The sequence below is a fragment of the Microcaecilia unicolor genome, chromosome 1 (assembly GCF_901765095.1).
Source record: "Microcaecilia unicolor chromosome 1, aMicUni1.1, whole genome shotgun sequence".
Classification (NCBI taxonomy): Eukaryota; Metazoa; Chordata; class Amphibia; order Gymnophiona; family Siphonopidae; genus Microcaecilia; species Microcaecilia unicolor.
In genome coordinates, this window is record NC_044031.1 from 540,991,082 (window position 1) to 541,005,466 (window position 14,385).

Consider the following 14,385-nt stretch of genomic DNA (forward strand, 5'->3'; position numbering starts at 1 on the left):
GGCCTTCTGTACATGCATCCCTCCATCCCTCTAACTCGGAAGACTTTGTCGAAACAAGCAGGACCGGAACACTATTATCCTCATTGAACCCTTAGTAGCTTACACAGATGTGGTTCCCTCTTCTTTGGAGTTATTCTCCAAAGAACCTTGGAGATTGGGCTGTTTTTTGACCCTCATCATACACAGCGAGGGATTTCTTCTGCATTCCAGCCCTCAGTCCCTGGTCCTCATGTCTTGAATGTTGTGCATGTAGAAACTTCGTCACTACAGCTGCCTGAGAATGTTTCCAGGGTCCTGCTGTCTTCCAGGAAAGATTTCACTAAGAGATGTTATACTTTCAAATTGAAGATGTTTGCCATCTGGTGTGAGGGCACGTCTCTAGGTCCTTTCTTTTGCCCTACATAAAAACTGCTTGAGTACCTTCTATACCTCTCTGACTCTAGTTTAAAAACCAACTATGTAAGGGTTCACTTCAGTGCAATCAGCGCTTACCATTACAGTGTAGAGGGTAAGCTCATCTCTATACAGCTTATAGTTGTTTGTATTATGCAGCGTTCGTTTCTGACAAAGCCCCTCCCCCCCCCCCCCCAAATCAAACCTTCCACTGTGTCATGGGACCTCAAAGTCATCCTCACCCAGCTGATGAAAGTTTCCTTTAAGCCACTTGATTCTTGCCAGCTGAAGTACCTGACCCTGGAAGGCCTTGTTTTTGGTGGCATCCAGTTCGCAGGGTCAGTGAGCTTCAGGCCTTAGTATCTGATCCACCTTACACAAAATTTCACCATAACAAAGTAGTTCTTCACATGCATCGTAATTTCCTTCCTTAAGGTAGTGTCGGAATTCCATCTTAATCAGTGAATTGTTCATCCAAAATTTTCCCCTGAATCCTCTGCCTATCTTTCTGAACACACTGTACACCTTGGACTGCAAGTGTGCCTTAGCCTTCTATATGGAGTAGATTAAAGCCCATTGACAGTTCACTGAGCCTGTTTCTTTTTACCCAAAGGGTGGGAGCAGTCATTAGTAAACACACTGTATCCAGTTGGCTTCTTTACTTATGCCCAGGCTGGGCTGAATCTGGAGAGTCATGTCATGACTCAGAATGTCATAGCTATGGCAGCGTTAATAACCAACTTGAGATCAGCCTCCATTGAGGAGATTTGCAGAGTTGCAACTTGGTCTTCAGTTCACATATTCACATCTCACTCCTGCTTCATCTATGAAAAAGTAAATTATTTCTGAATTCCTGACTCTTTGGAGCTGACTTAAAGGGACCAGCCTGGAGCAGAACGCCCGGCACAACAGCCGGTTTAGACAGTTCTGCAGAATTTGTTTGGAGTCTGCAATCCAACTCCATTTCCTAGGCCCATTCTTTTCTGTTTCAGGCTGCACCTTTGAAACAGGAAATTTTATGTTAGAATTATTGTTTCTTGTTGGGCTTGCTGTTGCTATTGACTGTTGTTTGTTTTCGGTGAGCCTGGTTACTAGGGATTCCCATATTTGAGAACATATTGTCCTGCTTGTCCTCAGAGAAAGTGAAACTACTCACCTGTAGCATATGTTAAGTACATAAGTACATAAGTAATGCCACACTGGGAAAAGACCAAGGGTCCATCGAGCCCAGCATCCTGTCCACGACAGCGGCCAATCCAGGCCAAGGGTACCTGGCAAGCTTCCCAAAAGTACAAACATTCTATACATGTTATTCCTGGAATTGTGGATTTTTCCCAAGTCCATTTAGTAGCGGTTTATGGACTTGTCTTTAGGAAAACGTCTAACCCCTTTTTAAACTCTGCCAAGCTAACCGCCTTCACCATGTTCTCCGGCAACGAATTCCAGAGTTTAATTACGCGTTGGATGAAGAAACATTTTCTCTGATTTGTTTTAAATTTACTACACTGTAGTTTCATCACATGCCCCCTAGTCCTAATATTTGTGGAACGCGTGAACAGACGCTTCACATCCACCTGTTCCACTCCACTCATTATTTTATATACCTCTATCATGTCTGCCCTCAGCCGTCTCTTCTTGAAGCTGAAAAGCCCTAGCCTCCTTAGTCTTTCTTCATAGGGAAGTCGTCCCATCCCCGCTATCATTTTAGTTGCCCTTCGCTGCACCTTTTCCAATTCCACTATATCTTTCTTGAGATGCGGCGACCGGAATTGAACACAATACTCAAGGTGCGGTCGCACCATGGAGCGATATAACGGCATTATAACATCCTCACACCTGTTTTCCATACCTTTCCTAATAATGCCCAACATTCTATTCGCTTTCCTAGCCGCAGCAGCACACTGAGCAGAAGATTTCAGTGTATTATTGACGATGACACCCAGATCCATTTCTTGTTCCGTAACTCCTAACGTGGAACCTTGCATGACGTAGCTATAATTCGGGTTCTTTTTTCCCCACATGCATCACCTTGCACTTGCTCACATTAAATGTCATCTGCCATTTAGCCGCCCAGTCTCCCAGTCTTGTAAGGTCCTTCTGTAATTTTTCACAATCTTGTTGCGAGTTAATGATTTGAATAACTTTGTGTCATAAGCAAATTTAATTACCTCGATAGTTACTCCCATCTCTAAATCATTTATAAATATATTAAAAGCAGCGGTCCTAGCACAGACCCCTGAGGAACCCCACTAAATACCCTTCTCCATTGTGAATACTGCCCATTTAACCCCGCTCTCTGTTTCCTATCCTTCAACCAGTTCTTAATCCACAATAGGACTTTTCCCTCCTATCCCAAGACCCTCCAATTTCCTCTGTAGCCTTTCATGAGGTATCTTGTCAAACGCCTTTTGAAAATCCAGATACACAATATCAACCGGCTCCCCTTTGTCCACATGTTTGTTTACTCCTTCAAAGAATTGAAGTTAATTGGTCAGGCAAGATTTCCCCACACAAAAGCTGTGCTGACTCGGTCTCAGTAATCCATGTCCTCGGATGTGCTCTGTAATTTTGTTTTTAATAATAGCCTCTACCATTTGCCCCAGCACCGACGTCAGACTCACCGGTCTATAATTTCTATATATTTTATATATTTATAATATATATATATATATATAATATATATATTTTTTTAATATAATATGTGGTGAAATATTTGATTATTTCAAGTTTCATTACCACCACGAACAGGACAATAAGATAACATTTCGTATATATATAGGCTCCTGAGGAAGGTGCGTGAGGTACTGAAACACGGCTGCTGTGTTGAGTCATTTCTGGTTTTCTTGCAATAAAGATTTGATTTCCATCATTACGTCTCCTCTGGTTATTGAGAAGAGCCTACCCTTCCTACTCAGTTTTCTCCACCGCATTCAACAAGACTACACACTAAACTGTTCTTGTCTACTTTTCTTTTGCACCGTCCTCCCCTTTTTAGTTGTCTCTTAGATTAATCCTAATAATTTTATTATTTTATTTTATTCTATTCTTTTATAATTATTATATTGTAACCTAAGCATCCTTATGTTTCTCTCCATTTTCCTCCCCTACTACTGATTTGTACACTGCTTAGATAACTGTTTTATTTGTGATATATTAAATAAACTTGAAATGTGAAATAACTATTTCCCTAAATCTTGTTTACGGTCTCTTATCAGTGAGGTTATGCAACACTTGGATATGGGTAAAAATACTCTTCCATATCATCATGCTGATCAATCCATAGACTGGTGGGTTGTGTCCATCTACCAGCAGGTGGAGATAGAGAGCAATCCTTTTGCCTCCCTATATGTGGTCATGTGCTGCCGGAAACTCCTCAGTATGTTCTCTATCTCAGCAGGTGGTGGTCACACACAGCAGCAGCTCTGGCTAGGTCTCCAAGCCTAATTTTTAGGTTTTGTTGAGTACTTGGGGTTGAGGGCTCTCTTGAGCAAGTGCAAACCTGGTGGTGCCAGGCCCCTCCTTTTCTCCACCCTCCCGCTGGCTCCGTTAAAAAAAAAAAAAAAAAATTTTGGACGTCCTTAAGGGCGTTTATTTCAGCGTTTATTTAAACGTTTATTGCAGCTACTCACTGGGACACCAGTTCGTTACAGCTCGGAGCGAGAAGCAGGTAATTTTTACCTTTTTGTAGCGGGCAGGGGGTTCCCCGATCGGTCTCCACGTGGCCTATGGCGTCGGAGGGCGAGGGCGCAAAATCGTTCCCCGGACTGCGTGTGCGCTTCTAGCGGGGATGCGGGGGTCTTAAAGTCTGATTCGCCCTTGTTGGGTGTCAGTTTGGAGGCCGGTCAGTGTCTCGGTTCTTCCTCCGGTGCGGCGGTTTTTCCCGCCATAAACGCCCATCCCCCGCTGCTCGCCTCCGCCATCTTGGCCGGCCACTCTGCTCGGACGGCTTCTTCTTGGGCCGCCCTTGAGGTGGGAGACGTTAATACTATGGCCGCCCTCGATTTGGGCGACGGCAAAAAAGCGGCCAAAGTTAAGCGCCGTTCTTCCCGCGCGGCTCCTTTGCGGAGTGTCGTGCCGGACGCCATTTTGGATGCACAGCATGTTTCTCCCCCCGCTCTTGCGAGCGCTGGTTGAGGGTGCGTCTAGGGCTGTGGCCCAGGCTGCTGAAGTGCACAGTCTGGGGGGTTTCTCCCCCGAGTTCATTTTGCTGCTGCATCAGGTCTTCCTTATGCAAAACGCTGCCCCTGCTCCCTTGTCCGATAAAGGGGTTGAGGCCCCTGGAAGTAAACGCCCTCGGGTGGATTTCCAGGCCTTAGAGGACTCTGATGTAGATGAGGGCAGCGTATCTGGGTTCTCCCAACGGTCCTTTGGGGATTCCTTGGAGGAGATGGATTCCCGCTTGGATGGAGCGGATGACCCCTCTGCAGCGCGGATCTTTCGCTCAGAGGACTTGCCCAACCTGTTAGTGCAGGCCATGAGCATTTTGAAGATTTCCTCTCCGGAGGACGTCTCTCCCTCAGCCCCTGTTGGCTCCGCCATTATGCTGGGGACGAAGCGCCCGCCTAGAACCTTCCACGTGCATGATGCCATGCACACCTTGATTTCGGCTCAATGGGATGTCCCAGAAGCGAGCCTCAAAGTGGCTAGGGCTATGTCCCGCCTCTATCCTCTGCCTGAAAGTGAACGGGAGGCCTTTCTTTGGCCTACCATGGATTCTTTAATCACTGCGGTGACTAAGAAAACGGCTTTGCCGGTGGAAGGTGGCACGGCCCTAAAGGACGCCCAAGACAGAAGATTGGAGGCGGCCTTAAGGTCGTCCTTCGAGGCGGCTGCTTTAAGTTTGCAGGCCTCAGTTTGCGGCTCCTATGTGGCCAGGGCGTGCCTGACGGTTGTGCAGCGGGCTTCCCCCTCGGATCCTTCCTTGAGGGCTGATTGGCCGGCCCTGGAATCGGGCTTGGCTTATTTGGCAGACTTGCTGTATGATGTCTTGAGAGCCTCGGCTAAGGGTATGGCTCAGACAGTCTCTGCGCGGCGGTGGCTTTGGCTGAAGCATTGGTCTGCTGACCACGCCTCTAAGTCCCGCCTGGCTAAGTTGCCGTTTAAAGGCAAGCTGCTCTTTGGGGTCGAGCTGGACAAAATTGTGACCGATCTCGGCACGTCTAAGGGCAAGAGTTTACCAGAGGTCAGGGCTCGGGCCAGTGCTCACCCCGGTAACTCCAGAGGACGGTTTCAGGAAGCCCGTCGGTACCGCCCGGGCAAGTCGGGCTCCTCTGCCCCCTCTTCTTTCAAGAGGAACTTCTCCCCCAAGCAGCATTCCTTTCGCAGAGACCGCCGTCCCGGAGGTGCTTCCTCCGGTCCTCCCCCAGGGTCTCGTACCCAATGACGGGGCCCTGGTCCATGGCCCAGTGCAGATTGGAGGACGCCTGTCCTTGTTTCTGGGCGAGTGGACCAGGGTAACTTCAGACGCTTGGGTGCTGGAAGTCATCAGAGACGGCTACAAGCTAGAGTTCTGCCGACCCTTAAGAGACGGGTTTGTACTCTCTCCCTGCAAGTCTCCGGTCAAAGCTGTGGCAGTGCAGCAGACTTTGGACAATCTGATCCACCTGGGTGCGGTCGTTTCGGTGCCAGAAAATCAGCTTGGCAAGGGACGTTACTCCATTTACTTTGTGGTACCTAAGAAAGGAGGTTCTGTACGGCCTATCCTCGACCTCAAAGGGGTCAATCGGGCCTTGAAAGTTCGGCACTTTCGCATGGAGACTCTCCGCTCTGTTATAGCGGCAGTGAAGGCAGGGGAGTTCCTGGCATCCTTGGACATCAAGGAAGCGTACTTGCATATTCCCATCTGGCCTCCTCATCAACGCTTTCTGCGTTTTGCAGTCCTGGGTCGACACTTCCAGTTCAGAGCCCTCCCGTTCGGGTTGGCTACTGCTCCGCGGACCTTCTCCAAAGTAATGGTGGTCATCGCGGCCTTCCTGCGAAAGGAAGGAGTACAAGTCCATCCTTATCTGGACGACTGGTTGATCCGAGCCCCCTCTTATGCAGAGTGCGGCAAAGCTGTGGTCCGGGTGATTGCTCTTTTGAGCTCCCTGGGGTGGATCATCAACTGGGAGAAAAGCCAGCTGCGCCCGACTCAGTCCCTGGAGTATCTGGGAGTTCGTTTCGACACCCAAGTGGGCAGAGTGTTCCTGCCAGACAATCGGATTGTCAAGCTTCAGGCTCAGGTGGACCAGTTCCTAGTAGCCTCTCCTCTTCGGGCTTGGGACTATGTGCAGCTGTTGGGCTCTATGACGGCCACGATGGAAGTAGTGCCCTGGGCCAGGGCTCATATAAGACCACTACAACACTCTCTGCTGCAGCGCTGGACTCCAGTGTCGGAGGATTATGCTGTGCGCCTTCCCTTGGACCCAGCAGTGCGCAAGGCGCTGAGCTGGTGGCTGAAGACAGACAAGTTGTCTGCAGGAATGCCTCTTGTGACCCCGGAATGGATTGTCGTCACGACGGATGCCTCTTTGTCGGGCTGGGGAGCCCACTGCTTGGGAAGGACAGCGCAGGGGCTCTGGTCTCCTGCAGAGGCAAAGTGGTCTATCAACCTCCTGGAACTCAGAGCCATTCGGTTGGCGCTTGTGGAGTTCCTCCCGGTACTGGCATTGAAGCCAGTACGGGTCCTGTCGGACAATGCCATGGCTGTGGCCTATGTCAACCGCCAGGGAGGTACCAAGAGCGCCCCTCTAGCCAAGGAGGCCATGAATCTATGCCAGTGGGCGGAAGCGAACCTGGAACAGCTGTCAGCGGCCCACATTGCCAGAGTCATGAATGTCAAGGCGGACTTTCTCAGTCGCCATACCTTGGATCCTGGAGAGTGGCAGTTATTGGCTCAGGCGTTATTGGACATCACGAAGCGCTGGGGCCAGCCGAGCCTAGATCTGATGGCGTCATCGGCCAATTGCCAAGTGCCGCGCTTTTTCAGCAGAAGACAGGACCCTCGATCTCTGGGAGTAGATGCTCTTCTCCAACAGTGGCCGACACAGGAGCTTCTCTATGTGTTCCCACCCTGGCCCATGTTGGGCAGGGTACTAGACCGGGTGGCAAAGCATCTGGGCCGGATAATCCTGGTGGGTCCGGACTGGCCCAGACGTCCCTGGTATGCGGACTTGATCAGGCTCTCAGTGGACGACCCTCTGCGGCTGCCAGTGGAGCAGGGCCTGTTGCATCAGGGTCCCGTGGTGATGGAGGATCCCTCCCCCTTTGGTCTTACGGCCTGGCTATTGAGCGGCAGCGTCTGAGGAAGAAGGGCTTCTCAGACAAGGTCATCGCCACTATGCTGAGAGCGAGGAAGCGCTCTACTTCTACTGCTTACGCCAGGGTTTGGCGTACCTTTGCAGCGTGGTGTGAAGCAGGCTCACTTTCTCCCTTCACTGCTCCAATTTCTTCAGTGTTGGCGTTCCTGCAAGAAGGTCTGGAGAAAGGCCTGTCGCTCAGTTCCCTTAAAGTCCAGGTAGCGGCTCTGGCTTGCTTCAGGGGCCGCCTGAAGGGTGCTTCTCTGGCTTCACAGCCAGTTGTGGTGCGTTTTCTCAAGGGAGTTAATCACCTGCGCCTTCCTCTGCACTCAGTGGTGCCTGCGTGGAATCTCAACCTGGTGCTAAGGGCCTTGCAGAAGCCGCCTTTTGAACCCTTGTCGAGGGCATCTCTGAAAGACCTGACGTTGAAAGCAGTCTTTTTGGTGGCTATCACTTCAGCCAGAAGAGTTTCCGAGCTCCAGGCACTATCATGTCGAGAGCCTTTTCTGCAGTTCACTGAGGCAGGAGTGTCTATTCGCACAGTGCCTTCCTTCCTGCCCAAGATTGTTTCTCGCTTCCATGTGAATCAGCAGCTCTGTCTCCCATCCTTTTGTAGGGAGGACTACCCAGAGGAGTACTCTGCTCTCAAATATCTAGATGTGAGACGAGTCATCATCAGATACTTGGAAGTGACCAATGATTTCCGGAAGTCGGATCATCTGTTTGTCCTGTTTGCAGGTCCTTGTAAGGGTCTGCAGGCTGCTAAGCCTACAGTGGCAAGATGGGTCAAGGAAGCCATTGCAGCGGCTTATGTGGCCGCGGGGAAGGTGCCGCCTATCCGGCTGAAGGCTCACGCCATTAGAGCTCAGGCGGCCTCGATGGCAGAGGCCGGGTCCGTCTCCTTGGAAGAGATTTGCAAGGCGGCAACTTGGGCATCGGCCCATACCTTCTCCAACCATTACCGCTTGACTGTGGCTGCTCGGGCGGAGGCCCGGTTTGGAGCTTCAGTGTTGCGGTCAGGAATTTCTATGTCCCGCCCTGGGTGAGTACTGCTTCGGTACATCCCACCAGTCTATGGATTGATCAGCATGATGATATGGAAGGTAAAATTATGTATCATACCTGATAATTTTCTTTCCATTAATCATAGCTGATCAATCCATAGCCCCTCCCAGATATCTGTACTGTTTATATTCTGGTTGCATTTCAGGTTTAAGTTTAGTCTTCAGTTCCTGTTCAGGAGGACTTCGTGTTCAAGTTTTTTCAATTGGATTCTTCAAGAGTTGAGACGAGTTTGTGTTACAGTGAGCTGCTGCATTCCTCTCCCCTCCGTTTTATGGGGCTGGATTGAGACCTAAATTCTGCCGGCGCTCCCTCCCGCTTCGTGCGGCTGTAGGGCAGCTTTGTACCCCTCCCGCTTCGGCGGTGTTAGGGTCAGTCAGCTCCTCCCGCGGTTGCGGTTGCAGGATAAGCCAGATCCCCCCGCATCGGCGGGGTGGTGTCCCTCCCCCGCTCTGCGGGGATGAGCTGGACGGATTCCCCTCCCCCACTTGTGTGGGGATGAGCTGGGTTAATTCCCCTCCCCCGTTTCGGCGGTGGTGAGCTGGGCAGAGTGTCCCTTTGTGGGTGTAATTCTCTAAGTGCTGAGTCCTGCGGATGGAGCTTTGATATCGACATACTGAGGAGTTTCCGGCAGCACATGACCACATATAGGGAGGCAAAAGGATTGCTCTCTATCTCCACCTGCTGGTAGATGGACACAACCCACCAGTCTATGGATTGATCAGCTATGATTAATGGAAAGAAAATTATCAGGTATGATACATAATTTTACCTTCTAGTGTCTCTCAGCCCATCTGTAGCTTTTGACCTGGTTGATCATCAAATTCTCCTGGCCTGTCTCTTTGCTTATGATATTGGGGGACATAATTTAAAGTGGTTTAATTCCTAGTTAACTGATTGTACATTTCAAGTTAACTCCTCCTTATTCAGACCTCATTCCCTTTACAATGCAGTGCCTCAGGGATCAGTTTTAGCACCTTTCTTATTCAGTCTATTTCTTAGTCCTCTTGTTAAATTGATCCAATCCTTAAGTATTAGTCTTTCCTTTTTGCTGATGATATCCAGCTTCTTTATTTTTCTGACTTTGCTTCTTTTGGTCTTACCTCATTGAATTTCTGTTTATCTCAAATAGTAGATTGACTTTCTGTTAATCAACCAGTTCTCAGTCCCCAGAAGTGTCAGGCTTTGTAACTTACAGGATTGCTTTTTTGTTCCTACTCTTGCCCATCTGTTACTTGGCAAAAGATCAACTTGAACCAAGTACAGAGTTTTGGATGTTATTGTTGATAAATACTCTTTCAAACCCCAGAGTGCCAGAGACTGAATAGATATGGATGGGCTGGAGTGTAAATTTTAAGGGGCTTCGATGTTAACTTCAGACTTCTACGGTCTGTACCCTGAAAATGGCAAGGACAAATCAAATTCAGGTATACATATAAAGTATTGCATACCATGTATAATGAGTTTATCTTGTTGGGCAGACTGGATGGACCGTATAGGATTTTATCTGTCGCCATTTACTATGTTAATATTGAAAATGTGCTTTTTTTTTTTTTTTTTTTAATCTGCACCAAATTTGGATCCTTTGGGTCCTGCTTGACAAAGACACTATTCACACTCATATTCATGCCCATTTTACCAGTCATCTAGACTACTGTAATCAGTGCTTTTTTGTAGAAAAAAAGGTGCCGGTACTCATTGTGGGCATGGTCACCACATATGGCTCCACCCCTATCATAGCCACACCCACATTAGCCACACCCCTTATACCAGCCATGGCACATATAAACAGACATCATTGAAAATATTATACTAGTATAGGAGAAAAAATAATGTGATTTTTTTTCATTATAAATAATTTCTGTAAGCTGTTACAGCTCCAGTATACCCAGTGCAAAATAAGACAAATTCCAAACACTAAAATGAAAATAAAATGATTTTGTTGGGATCTGTAAATACACCTTTGATACAATAATTTTTTTAAAAAAATGATTTTTTCTACCTTTGTTGTCTGGTGACTTTGTTTTTCTGTCCATATTGGCCCCAGTCTCTGATTCTACTGCTCTCTATCTGTTCTCTTAACTCCATTTCCAGGGCTTCCTTTCCATTTATTTCTTTACTTTCCTCCTTTCTTCTTCATTTCTTGCCCTGCATCCATAAGTAAAAGCTGGGTCCTCCTCCATGGAACTGACTGGAGGAGGTGTAACGTGGATCCAGCCTATTTTGTCCATCCATGTGCAGTTTTTCTTCTCTCTTCCCTTTCCCTCATCTCCATCCATGTGCAGCTTCTTTTTTCTTTCCTCCCCTCCATCCATGTCCAGCAATTCTCCTCTCTCCTTCCCTCCATCCATGTCCAGCATTTCTCATCTCTCTTCCCTCCTCTGTATCCATATAAAGCAATCAATAGAAATCAAACAAAATAAAACATGGAAAAGAAAATAAGATGATACCTTTTTTATTGGACACACTCCTCTACATATAAAGCAATAATTCTCTCTCCCCTCTCCTCCATCCAAGTCAGCATTTCTCCTCTCCCCTAGCCAACTCCTCCATCCATCCATTTCCAGCAATTCTCCTCTATCTCCTGCTCTCCTCTCCATCCATTTCTAGCATTTCTCCTCTCTCCCCTGCTCTCCCCTCTCATCCATGTCCAGCAATTCTCTCTTCCCTGTCCTCCCCTCCCTGCCCAGCGATTCTCCTCTCTCCCCTCCATGTCCAGCAATTCTCTCATCCCTGTCCTTCCCTCCCCGTCCAGCGATTCTCCTCTCTCCCCTCCATGTCCAGCAATTCTCTCTTCCCTGCCCTCCTCTCTCCCCTGCCCTGCCCTCCCATCGATGTCCAGCAATTCTCTCTCCCCTGCCCTTCTCTCCCATCCCATCGATGTCCAGCAATTCTCTCTTCCCTGTCCTCCCCTCCCATGAATGATTTCCAGCAATTCTCTGCCTCTCCCCTGCCCTCCCATCGATGTACAGCGATTCTCCGTCTCTCCCCTTCCCTCACCTCTCCCATATCCAGCGATTCTTCGTCCCCCCAGCCGTCCTCCTTCACTGCCTGCCAGCCAGCATCGGACTCAGAAGCGAACGGTGCAGGCAGCGATTGGCTGGCAGCATCGTAGCTTCCCTCTGCGAGTCCTGCCTACAACTTCCTGTTTCCGCATAGGTGGGACTCGCAGAGGGAAGCTACGATGCTGCCAGCCAATCGCTGCCTGCACCGTTCGCTTCTGAGTCCGATGCTGGCTGGCAGGCAGTGAAGGAGGACGGCTGGGGGACAAAAAATCGCTGGATATGGGAGAGGTGAGGGCAGGGGAGAGACGGAGAATCACTGGATATCATGGGAGGGGAGGACAGGAGGAGAGAAAGGTGCTGGTACGCCGTACCGTTGCGTACCGGCACAAAAAAAGCACTGACCGTAATTCTCTCTATAAAGGAGTATGGCCAAGTTGCTTTCAAAAGATTGCAAATTAAACTGGAATACTGCCCTTAGGCTTCTCTATAATGTGTGCACCAGTGATCATGTTACTCCACTTCATAGAATATCATTAGCTGCCCGTAAGTTGTAGAATAAAGTTTAAAAGATATTGGTTATGGCCCAAGGTGATCTGCTGCATGAGGAAAGGGATGAGTTGGCACCCCCCCCCCCCTCCCCCCCAGCATCCAGAATATCGGTGGGACCAGGGCTGCCCCATCCATTAGGCAAGACTGGACAGCTGCCTAGGGCAGCAGATTCTTAGAGAGTAGCAACTGCAGTCAAAGCAAAAAAATAGATCCTGTCACACTGACTCAAAGAACTATGTTTCTATCAGCACATACTGTAACCTGATTTTCTGCAAAACCTTGTGTTTAGAATTGTAGGCCCAAAACTTTGGCTTGAACTTCCTATGACTCTTCGTAGGATTACCTCTTGCTCAGTTTAAGAGAGAACTTAAAACATGGTTTATTTCCTAAGGCATATGGAAATTAGTTTGTTCATTTATTTTCTGCCATATGTTATTTTATGGAGTCATGTGAATATGGTTATTTTATGAAGGTTATGGACATTAGTTCATATTGAATTGTGTGTATATACTGTTATTTTTTATTATGTATGTTCTCTTGTAAGCTGCCCAGAGCTGTGGAGTGGGAAATAAATAAATAAAAGATTCACAAATAACAAGGAGCCAGAAAAGAGCTCAGTTTAACACATCATAATAAAACTAGTTATACTGGAGCTGATGTTCTAAGGCAGTTATTCAGTTAGCAAGTCCTGCTAACCGGATAAGCACGGATGACAGTGATATTCAGAGGCACTAAGTGGATAGTGCCGCTGAATATTTCCTCTGACCACCTCAGCACTGTTCATCTTTTCATCTTTCCCTCATCCCAGTCTCCACCGCCCATCTCAATCTCCTTCCTTCCACAGCCTCTCATTTTTCAGTCTTTTAGTTGTGCTCCCCTTTCTCTCTTCCCCATATCAAGCATTTTGCCTCTTCTCTCCTCCCCTGTCCAATTTCTCCCACCCCCACTAATTCTCTCATCCCTTTATCCACACAAGCTCCTTCCCTATTAATCATCTCCTCCCCTTCTTATGTCTTACTTCCTTATTTAGGCTTACATGAGTGGAGGAGTGGCCTAGTGGTTAGGGTGGTGGACTTTGGTCCTGGGGAACTGAGTTCAATTCCCACTTCAGGCACAGGCAGCTCCTTGTGACTCTGGGCAAGTCACTTAACCCTCCATTGCCCCATGTAAGCCACATTGAGCCTGCCATGAGTGGGAAAGCGCAGGGTACAAATGTAATAAAAATTCCCCCTTTTTCCTTTCACCTATATTACTTTTTATCCCTCACACTCTTCATAGCCCTTTGTCTCTTTCCTCCCTTTCCTCAGCAGCTGTTGTCCATACGTCTTCTCGTATACTTCCTTCTCTCCTTCCCCTCCCCCAGCATATACTTACTTATCTCCTTCTCCAGTATTTATTTACCCTATATTTCCTGCACCTTATCCTCAGCATCTATCTTTGTGTTCCTCTATTTTCACCTTTCCCTGCATATGCCCATGTTTCTGTCCCCTCCCCTCAATATCAATATCAGGTACCTCATGAAAGGCTACAGAGGAAATTGGAGGGTCATGGGATAGGAGGAAATGTCCTTTTGTGGATTAAAAACTGGTTGAAGGATAGGAAACAGAGAGTGGGGTTAAATGGGCAGTATTCACAATGGAGAAGGGTAGTTAGTGGGGTTCCTCAGGGGTCTGTGCTAGGACCGCTGCTTTTTAATATATTTATAAATGATTTAGAGATGGGAGTAACTAGCGAGGTAATTAAATTTGCTGATGACACAAAGTTATTCAAAGTTGTTAAATTGTGACAGGATTGTGAAAAATTACAAGAGGACCTTACGAGACTGGGAGACTGGGCGGCTAAATGGCAGATGACGTTTAATGTGAGCAAGTGTAAGGTGATGCATGGGGGAAAAAAGAACCCGAATTATAGCTATGTCATGCAAGGTTCCACGTTAGGAGTTACGGACCAAGAAAGGGATCTGGGTGTTGTCGTCGATAATACACTGAAACCTTCTGCTCAGTGTGCTGCTGCGGCTAGGAAAGCGAATAGAATGTTGGGTATTATTAGGAAAGGTATGGAAAACAGGTGTGAGGATGTTATAATGCCGTTGTATCACT

At 48.0% G+C, this 14,385-nt stretch overlaps 1 protein-coding gene across 1 annotated transcript in view; it reads left to right on the top strand.

Moving 5' to 3' along the window:
* The window catches only part of TMEM67 (transmembrane protein 67), a 465,663-nt gene that overhangs the window by 290,632 nt on the left and 160,646 nt on the right, over window positions 1–14,385 (top strand).